At 40.8% G+C, this 11,532-nt stretch overlaps 1 long non-coding RNA gene across 2 annotated transcripts; it reads right to left on the bottom strand.

The window, feature by feature from the left end:
• Positions 1-209: 209 nt before the first annotated feature.
• LOC101674937 lies at positions 210-7,556 on the bottom strand. Of its 2 annotated transcripts, none has more exons than XR_200077.3 (3): positions 7,320-7,556; positions 5,762-5,973; positions 210-536 (listed from the first exon to the last, which is right to left on the bottom strand). It is a non-coding gene; the product is annotated as an uncharacterized LOC101674937 (long non-coding RNA). The 2 variants fall into 2 exon arrangements; XR_001180887.2 differs by lacking the exon at positions 210-536 and adding an exon at positions 2,978-3,281.
• Between the last annotated feature and the right edge of the window lie 3,976 nt (positions 7,557-11,532).

The following is an 11,532-nucleotide window of genomic DNA, read 5'->3' as shown; positions in this document are numbered from 1 at the left end:
ATTGATTCTCAATTTGAATCATGGTAGCTTCATTGTAGAAAACATGGGAAATAAATAAAGCAAAAATAAGAAAATAAGAAGAACGGCAATTCCACTATCCACATATAATCATGAATAGTTACAAGTAACCAAGGGTGTCTGGACTTTTGTGAACCTTTTTCTATGTGAATAAACCTCTCGCTTCCAATTCAAAGGAATTTATTGCAAATATTAAAATGTCTAGAAATCCAGGCCAGGGCAAGTAAAAGAAGCAAATGCTCATGCTCGCACTCATTAAGAATTTGCACATGGAGGGGAAAAATATCAGATTCTTAAAAAATGCTAAATCCAGAGTGAACAGGAGAAGGATGTTCAGCTCGCACATAAGTTTTCTTTATCATTCTTTTGTCTTTTTTCATGTCTGAAGATTTCTCAGCTTTCCTGTATAGTTTATATGGTTTAGGGCAGACTTTTAGGATGGATGTAGGATAACTTGGTGTTCAAGAAAAGAAATTATAAACAGCCTCGTTGTAGTGGTCTCTGGTTTTCTCTTCAGCCTGTAATATAAATATCAATGCATTCAACTTGAATGGATAAATATCATGACCTTTTAAATAGGGATGAGAGAAATCTACTGTAGCACATGATTCATATTATATAGAAGTCACTATAACCAGAGCTGTTAAATTCAACATCTACAAACGATTTGCTGGAGCATCTACTTAGTTTTCTTTTTAAAAATATTTTATTTATTTGTGAGAGAGAGGGCAAGAGAGCACAAACTACGGGGAGAGGCAGAGGGAGAAGCAGACTTCTTACTGAGCAGGGAGCCCAATGCAGGGCTCGATCTCAGGACCCTGAGATCATGACCTGAGCCAAAGGCAGGCACGTAACTGAATGAACCACCCATGAGCCCCTCTACTTATTTTCTAAATATGACATCATATGGTTCGGATTCTGTGGGAGCTGTGTTATAACTATTCGAGTTGCAGGTAACTAGAAGCAATGTGAAAGAATTCTTATCTGTACAATGTAAATGAATTGTAATATTAACTCCTGAAACTGGTTGTGACACCTCTTCAGCTTCCTCATTAATGAGTTAAACAAAATCTATAACATGTTCGTTTTTACACCTGTATGAGAGGTACAGTTTTGCATTTTTCTTTCCTGAAAAATTAACTTTTGACCAGATAATTTCTCTTTGCAGGAACAATTCAGGGTAGATGTTTGTCCTCAATGGTCTCTCTTCCTGACATGGCCAGTGGTGGAAGAGGTTGACATTGTTTCTTACTCATAATCTCATTTTAACTGCATTATTTAAAAGTTATCATTCCTTGACATTGCAATGCGGAATTAAAATGCCTCCTGACTTTTCCACAATGGTATACAATTTTCTCAGCCACTCTCTTTTTGTTGGTTTACTTCAGCAGAAAATTAGGATGATTGTGTCTTAGCCTGGGTTATTACTGGTATGGTAACAAAATACCATAGACTGGGTGGCTTAAACAATAAATACTTATTTCTCCCAGTTTTGGAGGCTGAGAATATGTGATCAGGGTGGCAGCATGGTCAGATTCTGGTGAGGGCCCTTTTCCTGGCTTGGAGACAGCCACCTTCTCATGGTGTTTGCATAAGTTCAAGAGAGGGCTCTGGTCTCTTTATTTCTAATATGGGCACCAGTCCCTTCATGGGGTCCCATCTCCAAGACCTCTTCCAATTCAGTTACCTCTCATAAGCCCCACTGCCAAATACTGCCACACTAGGGGGGCACATTCAGTGTGAAGCCAAATACATCCATTTGGTATACACCACATTCTCAAAGATCTCTGTAATTAGAGATGTAAATTTCCTCTTTGACCTAGGAGTAGTTTAGGAGATTTTTGGTTGTATTATAATCACTTACCTTTATTATTTTTGTCTTTTGAGTTTTCATACATATTCATTCTTACATTACCAGATTTAATGCATTGTGAGTTAGAAATAGTTCTGCTGATGGGAATGTACTATGAATTCTTTTACAGTCACAAATATGATCATTTTAAGCAATTTTTTTTTAACCAGGTGAAAATAAATATGTCATCCATAGGTTATAAAATATATTTTTATATATTTTAAATATTTAAATATTTCTTAAATGTCCCCTCTCTACCTTACAAAATTAACCATTCCACATAATCCAGAGTTCTGCTCTTTCTTCTCTTTAAAGATTGATTGACTGATATATACTCAAAGGAATTGGCCTACATGATTGTGTAGTTGACAAGTTCAAAATCTACAGGGAATACAGGTAGAACGGAAATTTGGGTTATGTTGTAGTCTTAAGTCCGAAATCTGCGGGGCCTGTTAGGAGTTTGGGAAGCCCAAGCAGAGTTTCCTTTTTTTTTTTTTTTTTTCTTCCTTCCTTCCTTTTAAGAGATTTTATTTATTTATTTGAGATAGAGAGAGTGAGCAAGAAAGAGAGAGAGAGCATGCAAAAGCTGGGGGAGAGGCAGAGGGAGAAGGAGAAGCAGATTCCCCACTGAGCAGAGAGCCTGATGTGGGGCTTGATCCCAGGCCCCTGAGATCATGACCTGAGCTGAAGGCAGATGTTTCACTGACTGAGCCACCCAGGGGCCCCTCAAGCAGGGTTTCTATGTTACAAGTTTGAGTCAGAATTCCTTCTTCTTGGGAAACTTCAGTTTTTGCACTTAGGGCCTTCAGTTGATTGGATGGTGCTCACTGCTCTAACACCAACTGAATATAAATGAAAATCATAGCTACAAAGTACATTCACAGCAACATCTAGACTATTTGACCAAAGAAGTGGGCACCAAAGTGTGGCCCAGTTGATACATAAAGTTATTTATCACACTTCCCCAGCTAGGATAGAACCCCTATGGAATGATTTCTGGCTGGCTGCTTTACTCTTCCAAATTAAAAGTCATTTGTACATTAAAACATAATGAAAATGGCTTTAATTTTTAAAATATGTATTACACACTTCTTTTTTTATGACCATTATTCTATGGCATTTCACATGGGTATAGCTTGTCTCTGCCTCTTTGGCAGCTCTTCTGTGATATTAGTAAGTGACTTGTGGTTCCCTTGGAGTCTGTTTTATTTCTTCTCCCTGCTGTGCTTCACTACATCCACCACTGGAGGCTCCACTGCAATCCAGGCAAGGAGGAAAATCAAGGCCTTGGAAGGTTTCAGCCTGCGCTGTGCCGGCTTCAGCAGGAATTTTGCTTTGGAAGTGTTTTAGGCAGTGGCTAATATTAATAAGGTGCCTTTCATGTCCACTTTTCCTATTAATCATTGTTAGCCTTAGTGAAAAAGCCAAATAGGAGGATTTTTAGCTTCCTGGAATAAAATATCATCAAACATCACCAGACTGAACACAGATTCCTAATGACCCATTTCATTTCCTAACTCTATGTAAATCACTTGTATGTGCAACTGAATCGATTTTCTTTATTTCTAACTATAACGGGCATGAAGCCTTTAGTAAGTACTTAAAACATAGTTACCATTCAGTCAATTTCTTATAATTATTACTTCATCCTTAAATACAATAAATATTAGAATATCATTTAGTTCTCGAAAAAATTATATATTATAGCCTTTCAAATAATTACTGTTGTGTTGGAATCTGGTTCTGCAGTTTCTTCAATGTTTCTAGTTTACCTGAGGTTTACCCACAAATGAAATTACTTAGCCAAGAACCAACACCACCAGAGGATTTATAATTACGTACCTTTCATGAACCTTTCAATATTACCACATTGTATTGTTTGTCCTTTTGATTGAATACCATTAGACTTTCCACAACTTGCCACACAAACTTCTTGCTTGTTAAAGTAATACTCAACAAAGTTCGAGTTACTTTGGTGACTTCAAGCAGTTTATAGCAAAAGAATATAAAATGTCTAAAATATGACACAGTATAAGGAATAAAACTATTTTGAAATCCATGAATGAATGTTTCATGGATGTCAAACTGTTTCCAAGATTGAAAGTAATAAAACTATGATGCTTTACATTGATATAGAACAATTTCTAACATTTATTTTGTTTTGTGACTTTAATATATCCATATAAATATTTAACTATGTATCATACATTTCTATTTTTATGAATGTTATGCAATGATATTTTAGGTGGGTGTGGCTCAATCTGCCACAATTACAAGTAAATGATGGAAAACCATTTGAAGGGTGCCTGGGTGGCTCAGTGGGTTAAAACCTCTGCCTTTGGCTCATGATCCCAGGGTCCTGGGATCAAGCCCCGCATTGGACTCTCTGCTTAGCGGGGAGCCTGATTTCCTTTCTCCCTCTCTGCCTACTTGTGATCTCTGTCTGTCAATAAATAAAATCTATTAAGGTCCATATACACTATGGAGTATTATGCCTCCATCAGAAAGGACGAATACCCAACTTTTGTAGCAACATGGACGGGACTGGAAGAGATTCTGCTGAGTGAAATAAGTCAAGCAGAGAAAGTCAATTATCATATGGTTTCACTTATTTGTGGAGCATAACAAATAGCATGGAGGACATGGGGAGTTAGAGAGGAGAAGGGAGTTGGGGGAAATTGGAAGGGGAGGTGAACCATGAGAGACTATGGACTCTGAAAAACAATCTGAGGGTTTTGAAGGGGCGGGGGGGTGGGAGGTCGGGGTACCAAGTGGTGGGTATTATAGAGGGCACGGATTGCATGGAGCACTGGGTGTGGTGCAAAAATAATGAATACTGTTATGCTGAAAATAAAAAATAAATAAAAAAAAAAAGAAAATTGGAAATACCTCTTAAAGTACTGAAGTTAGAAGAAATAGTAATAAAAGTAAAAATTTGTGGTTGCTATGTTTCTTTATTGGTAGAATAAAGCTAAATTCAAGATTGAACAATTAGTTTTGATCATTGCAGCACAGTTTTTCAAATGAATTAGAAAAAATTGATTTCAAATTTCTTAGGAAGTGACAGATAATATATATTAAAGGTAACTTACATCTGACCTAAAATATGAAGTGAGTTAAAATAAAAATTTTATAGTCTGACCCAAGATAATCTTACTCACAAAAGAGATTACTGTTTTCATGTCTGATTTAATCAGACCACCAAAGCTGTAAGGTATCACATATTTTCAAGGCTTTATTTTACTCATAGTGAGCTATAATGTCCGTAATAATGTTTTATGGTATTGTGAAACATGTAAAGTCTATCTTTTTTTCTCCCCTCCCATTTGACATCTCAAATCAGGCAACTTTTATTTTATTCTTATTCTTATTTTTATTCTTATTATTAATTTATTTTTGAGACAGAGGGAGAGAGAACATGTGAGCAGGGAGAGGCAGAGGGAGAAAAAGACAGAAAATCTTAAGTAGACTCCCTGCTCAGTGTGGAGCTCAGTGCAGGGCCTGACCTCATGACCCTGAGATCAGGACCTGAGCCAAAACCAAGAGTCAGATGCTTAACGGACTGAGCCACCCAGGTGCCCCTCAAATCAGGCAACTTAAGGGTGAAGGTCTTGAGGTAATTTCATTCATAATAGCCCTGGATATTCATTTCATCACTCACTTAAATAAAAATGATAACTTACTTTTGTGTAATCCTTTAAAAGGTAATAAATGCTTCACGTAATTTGTCTGTTTTGGTCTGCAGAAGAATCCTAGGAGGTTGACTTGTTGATTATACAGGATGATGCCACATGGCACAAACGGTGCTGAAGTCCCTGGACTTGAACCTTCCCATGTCCTCCTCCCTTCCCCTGTGTTGATGGGCAAGTAGCTCAACTGCAGTTTCCTTACCTGTAATGGGAGGATGGTCACCTCCAAGTCGTGAAGACTGAGTTGCTTGGAGCGCCCCCTGACAGTAGCAGCCAATACCCCAACCGGGCTGCTCTCCCGTTCTGCATAGGAGGAGCTCCACGCTCAGAGAAATTATGTGCTTTTTCCAAAGTGCTTTTTTTCCTTTCCCTTTTGGAAAGTTAGCTCTTCATTGTGAGACAAAGAGAAAAGGGCTGATGAGTGAAACAAAGAACAATGAATAATTAAGGAACTGTGCTGAAGTTTAAGTCATTTTCAAGAATCATTTGTGTAAGAAAACCCTTCTGTCTTATTTACTTCTGGAATAATTAGACTTTTTATGTAGCCTTGGGAGGTGTACAATTACAAAAGAGCTAATACTTAAATGCACCAGCAAAAAAGAAAGCATATTTCTATCTATGATAGTAAAAGACTTTCCTTAATGATGGATTATTTCTTTGATAAGGGTATTTAATACACATAGATGCATTCCTAGTGCTTTATTCTTAATTTGGTGACTGTAGTTGATGTTGATCATATAAACTATGCAGATACATTTTTTTTTTCCATTTTAGTTCAGGTATATAATGTTTGTGTTCCCCCTAAATTCATATACTGGAATCCTAACCTGCAAGGTGGTTGGGACTTTGGGAGGTAATTAGGTTCTAAGGGTGGAGCCCTCCTGATGGGATTAGTGTCTTTGTGAAAGAGATGCCATAGAGTTCGCTAGGACCTTCCATGTTGGAAAACATAGGGGCACTTGCATCTGGGAATCAGGAATCAGGCTCTCACCAGACACTGAACTTGTTGGTCCCATGATTTGGGATTTCCAACCTCCAGAACTGTGAGAAATTAATGTTGGTTGTTTAAGCTACCCTGTCTATGGTAGTTTGTTACAGCAGCCTGAATGGACTAATGCACAGTAATGAGACTTTCCCCTTCTTTTTGAGGGTTACTTTATTTTTTATTTATTAAAAAAATTTTTTTTTTAAATTTCTTTTCAGTGTAACAGTATTCATTGTTTTTGCACCACACCCAGTGCTCCATGCAATCTGTCCCTCTCTAATACCCACCACCTGGTTCCCCAACCTCCTGCCCGCTGCCCCTTCAAAACCCTCAGATAGTTTTACAGAGTCCATAGTCTCTCATGGTTCACCTCCTTGAGGGTTACTTTAAAATGGGATAGTTGGGTATTAGAAAATTTGAACTGCTAGTCAACTTTCTATATACCTTAAAACTGATTTGAGTCATAGTCTGGGCCATTTATGGTGATAATAATAGCTTTTTGGGGAAATACAATAACAAGAGGTGGGGAAAGGTTGGAAGGCCACAAGAGAAAGGGGTATTGGGGGGGAACTTGTCCAGTTTTATTTAAACTCTTACCTTCTCAATTTCTAAATTCCCTAAAGTTTGGCTCAACTTCTTACCTATTCTCATGCTATGAGTCTGTTTTAGCTAAAATTTTTAGTATCTTTGCATCTTACATACTAATTAATAAATATCTGTCTATTATACACGTATACATATGCATATACTGAGAAGCATATATACATAGACCCACCCTCTGATGTGGGCTTCGGTCAGTATCTTGAGTGGCTCTCTGACCTGAGTGACTTCACAGCAGCCCCATTTATGCCGGGATCTGCCTTTCTTCTCGGCGGATACTTGCTTTGGTAAACTGTTATCCCTGCTTTTCGAAAGTTTGTTTAGGCCACTTGTATTTTGCAGAAGACCTGCATCAGGAGTCTCCCCGGATCTGGGGATTCGCTTCCATCATTTCCGTTGCTCGCGGTCAACCGTGACCCGGAAGCAGATGGGCCTCCTTCTGACGCAGCGTCCGAAGGTCAGTGGGAACCGCGCTCGGTGCCCGCGGCCGCGTCACGGCCCTCAGTGCGTCTCCTGGCTGGGGCGTCGCCAGAAGAAGGGTGAGTCCAGCACGTTAATCTTTCACTGCTGCTCCTCTGCTGTGCCCAGCGTACAAGTTAAACTTGGTCACCGACGTCTGTCTGGGGAAAAATGCGTGCTCTACAGGAGGTCCGGCTCCATCTGTGGCTTCGGGTGTTGACTGGGGTCTTTGAGTGTATTCCCCGCGGTAAGGGGTGGGGGGACCACCCTACTGGTTTGGGGTAAGAAATCCGAAGAGGCTTGTCCCGTAAGGTGAGAGGTGCAAGCGCAAGGGCGTGCAGCTCTGGCTGGTTCTGCAGCGGGCCTGGCGGAGGCAGTGCGCCTGCCAGCAGGCGGCCCCTTCCCCGGGAGCGGCGCCCACGGTCCGGGCCTCCAGCCTCGGGGCTTTGAACTGTGCCTGCGAGCCTCGGGGCTTTGTCTCCTTTTATTGTGTGCGTCCGTCCGTTAGCAAGATGTGACCGAAGGTATCAGAAAAACCTAAAGGAGGTGAGTTTTGGGGTTGAGAATGCTCAAACTTTTTCCCATCTAAATTAATGGTAATTGCGTCTTTCCTTAGGCCATTTAGGTTTAGGAAAGGTTCGTGAGAATGCGTCCCTTCCAGACAGCTGGGGAAACCCACGGTTGTTCCCTCATCGGAATGCGTTTACCTCTCCATGTCCTCCACCTTTCCTAACCCTGTGCATGGGGCTCCTGATCTTCTCCTTCGGACTCGGGCATCAGTCCCTGCCTCGGATCTCATCTTGGGTCTGAATTTATATAGGGCTTTCTACTTCACCATTTCGAACATACCCATCTTTCCCCTTCACTCACACGAAAGACCAGGCCAGTGAAGACCATATATGTACAACCGCTATATTAACTACTTAGTGATTATTACCTGAAAGAATAAATTTCATCCAGGCCATTTCAAATGATAATGCAAAGGAAATAGCGTTGAATCAGGATAGTTTCAGCCTGTAATCTGTTAACCACAACCTGTCTTTCGACTTTTACCTTCTAACCACCCGTCTACCTATCTTTTCTCCTACGCGCCTGAAAGGCACCGAAACTTCTCATCCCTGTGTAAAATCCCACATTTAGATGCACTCACATTTATAACTACTTTTTTGGATAGAATTCTTTACTTATTATCTAATTGTCTCATTGGATTCTAGCTCCATAAAGGCCGATATAATAGGTGTTTTATTCACTCCTGCGTTCCTCATATCTACCAGAACAAAGGAAAGAAGGAAGACAGGAAGGGAAGGCAAGCAAGCACAAAGAAAAGAACGAGAAATCTCCAGTCTACCGCTAAAGCTTCAAAGGCTGTTAGTCCCCTTAGCTGTATGATTTGATTTTTCTTTGTAGACTGCACTAATATTTCCAAACAAAATTGCTTTTAAAATTTAACACCAAGAGCAATTTCCATTTCAAAATTGTGCCAGTTATTGAAAATGTCTTCAGTGGTGTTACAAATGGTCTTGAAGCTTCCCCGAATGTGCTAGGCATTTAGTAATGGGTGTCTGTGACTGTTTTCTAAAAATTGCTTATCTAGTTATCTCTAAACAAAAAAAAGGAAGGGGAGGAAAAAAGCCCGGAGAAGTAATCATCATTCTGTGTGTAAAATAAGTGCAGCAAATAGCTCTATAAAATAATATTTTTCAAAGAGCCTTTTTGTTTTGTTTAATGTTCCAGAACTTTCCAACTGAGAATTAAAAGAAACTGCCATGGTGAAGAAAGTTAGGTAAAATTATTTCAGGACCAAACCACAAATGCAGGAAAAAGAAATGGAGGAGATCCATAGACGTGTACATCCTAAACAAGGAAGTATGCCTAGATACCGAACTCTTCCTCTGGGCTGGAATGAGGCAGGTTCATCTCAAGGCAGTGGTCAAACCGAAGGCTTACCCAGGTCTGCTGGAAACAACTTTACATTATCACTGTCCACAGTATCCAGAAAGACTTACTGTGAAATGTTTCTTCTAATTCTTGGGATCTCTGGTATCAGACAGATTTCCTCACTTCTCTTAAAGAAGTTTCCCTCTACTCCTCCATGCTGGGAGATGATTCAGCTGTGCTAGTGTTCGTCCTGCCCACGAGGTCTTGCAGGAAATCCTTTCAGCTGGGCCTCTCAACTTTGTGTGGGGAGCTCTTTAAAAATCAGAGTCAAAGCTTCACCCCCTAGACAGTCTGTTTCAGTAATTCTAGAGTGGGAGTCCAGGAATTTGTTTTTATTTTGTTTTATTTTTAAGGTTCCATGAGTGAAGTTGTTTAAACATAGGCTTCATTGGTCCAGTTATATCTGCAGAGACTTCAACCATTTAGTATACTTGCTGTTTCTTCTTGATGTTAAAAACAAAACAAAACGAAACAAAACAAAACCAACCCCCTTCCCTATTTTCTAGTAGAGTCTTTCCTTCTCTCTGTCCCTCCCTGGAGCCCTGTGTCCTTTTACCTCACAGATCTCAGAGATTTTAACTTCACTAAGCAGTCTCCTCACCTCGGTTCCTCTGACTTTGTTCTGCACATTTCCCTATGCATCTCATCTTGACATCTTTTCCCTTTCTGGCAGCTCTCAGCCTCTGGTATGTCCCCCTTTTCCCTGAACTAATTTGCATCTAGGACCACCAGCCCTCATTGTCTGAGAGCCCTGACTTCACAGTGTTTCTGTCCATGGCGTTGTCTTTCCTTGAATTCACGTTTTCCTGCTTTTAAATCCATTTACATTTTCTCACTAGGGAGGACACTGTGAACATAGTGTCTCTGTCACTTTGGGTTGGGTAGGGAAGTGTGATAATGAAGGCCAATAGAGATGTTTCCCTCTATATTTGCTAGTAATCCTCCTAAAACTATGTTTCCTACATCTTATTATGGTGGTTTCTCTGTGATGGTTTAATCAGAGGACAGAAACCATTCTAGATGGTTAAACAAAAGGAGTTTAATTTAGGGAATTTGTTCTTGGGTAGTGGAAGATCTGAGAAGCCAAGTGGGGAAGTTGATGCATTGTAAAGATTAGTGACAGCAGCGATCTGTGCTCACGCATAAGACTGGAGAGACAGTGGGGGGCAGTGGTATGACCAGAACTTGGGACCCAGGCTCCCCTTCAGGGAGAAAGAACCATGGCAGTGGCATGGTGAATCTGCAGTGACAAGAAAGACACAGCCACTGCTGGGGGAGCTGTGTGAAGCGAGTCAGAGAGGGAGAGATTCCTGCGTTCTATCCTCTGCCCTCCATCCGGTCTTTGGTTGGGGCCTCTCCCTGGCTGCCGTCATGTGGTATCCAGGTGCCAAGGGGAACTGGGGAGTGAAATTCCTTAGAGGAAGAGTGGAAAATGGATTTCACAGCCAGAGACATACAACTGGCACAGTTTTGTAGAGGACATATCCTACCATATATGAAGTCTGTCTTTTCTATCCAAGCAATAGTTAGTTTCCATATCACGGTACTTGATACAATGCTAGTAGATGATAAATGAGGGACTAGAGAATAATAATACTGAAAAGTAACTGAAACGACACCAGAGGTTAGACACCTGTAGCTAAGTTCTTTCTTCCTCCTCTGCGGTTCCTGGTAGAGGCGCATGTGTGTCCCTCTTACAGCTGCCATCTCTTGTCAGGGGCCCTGTCATCATCCTGCAGGAAGGGGAGCAGGCTGGGGGCTGTGGAGAGGGAGAGTGTGGTGGTGGCCACCGTTTTTTAACATCTGGAGGGGGCAGCAGCTGGAGGGCAACAGGAGGCAAAGCAGGAAGCAGCAAACTGTCTTGGGAACATGGAGGCAGACCACGAGTGCCTGTGTCCTGTTCTCCAGCCCAGTGCTCCTGCTTGAAGCCTATGACTGAGTGTGTAAATCCCAGGTGGCCCCAGAAGCCAGAATGGTCCCTAAAGATACTT

Source organism: Mustela putorius, unplaced genomic scaffold, assembly GCF_011764305.1.
Source record: "Mustela putorius furo isolate JIRA1106 unplaced genomic scaffold, ASM1176430v1.1 tig00000589_pilon_pilon_pilon, whole genome shotgun sequence".
Lineage (NCBI taxonomy): Eukaryota > Metazoa > Chordata > Mammalia > Carnivora > Mustelidae > Mustela > Mustela putorius.
The sequence above is the reverse complement of the archived record's forward strand: the minus strand, read 5'-3'. Positions and strand labels throughout refer to the sequence as shown.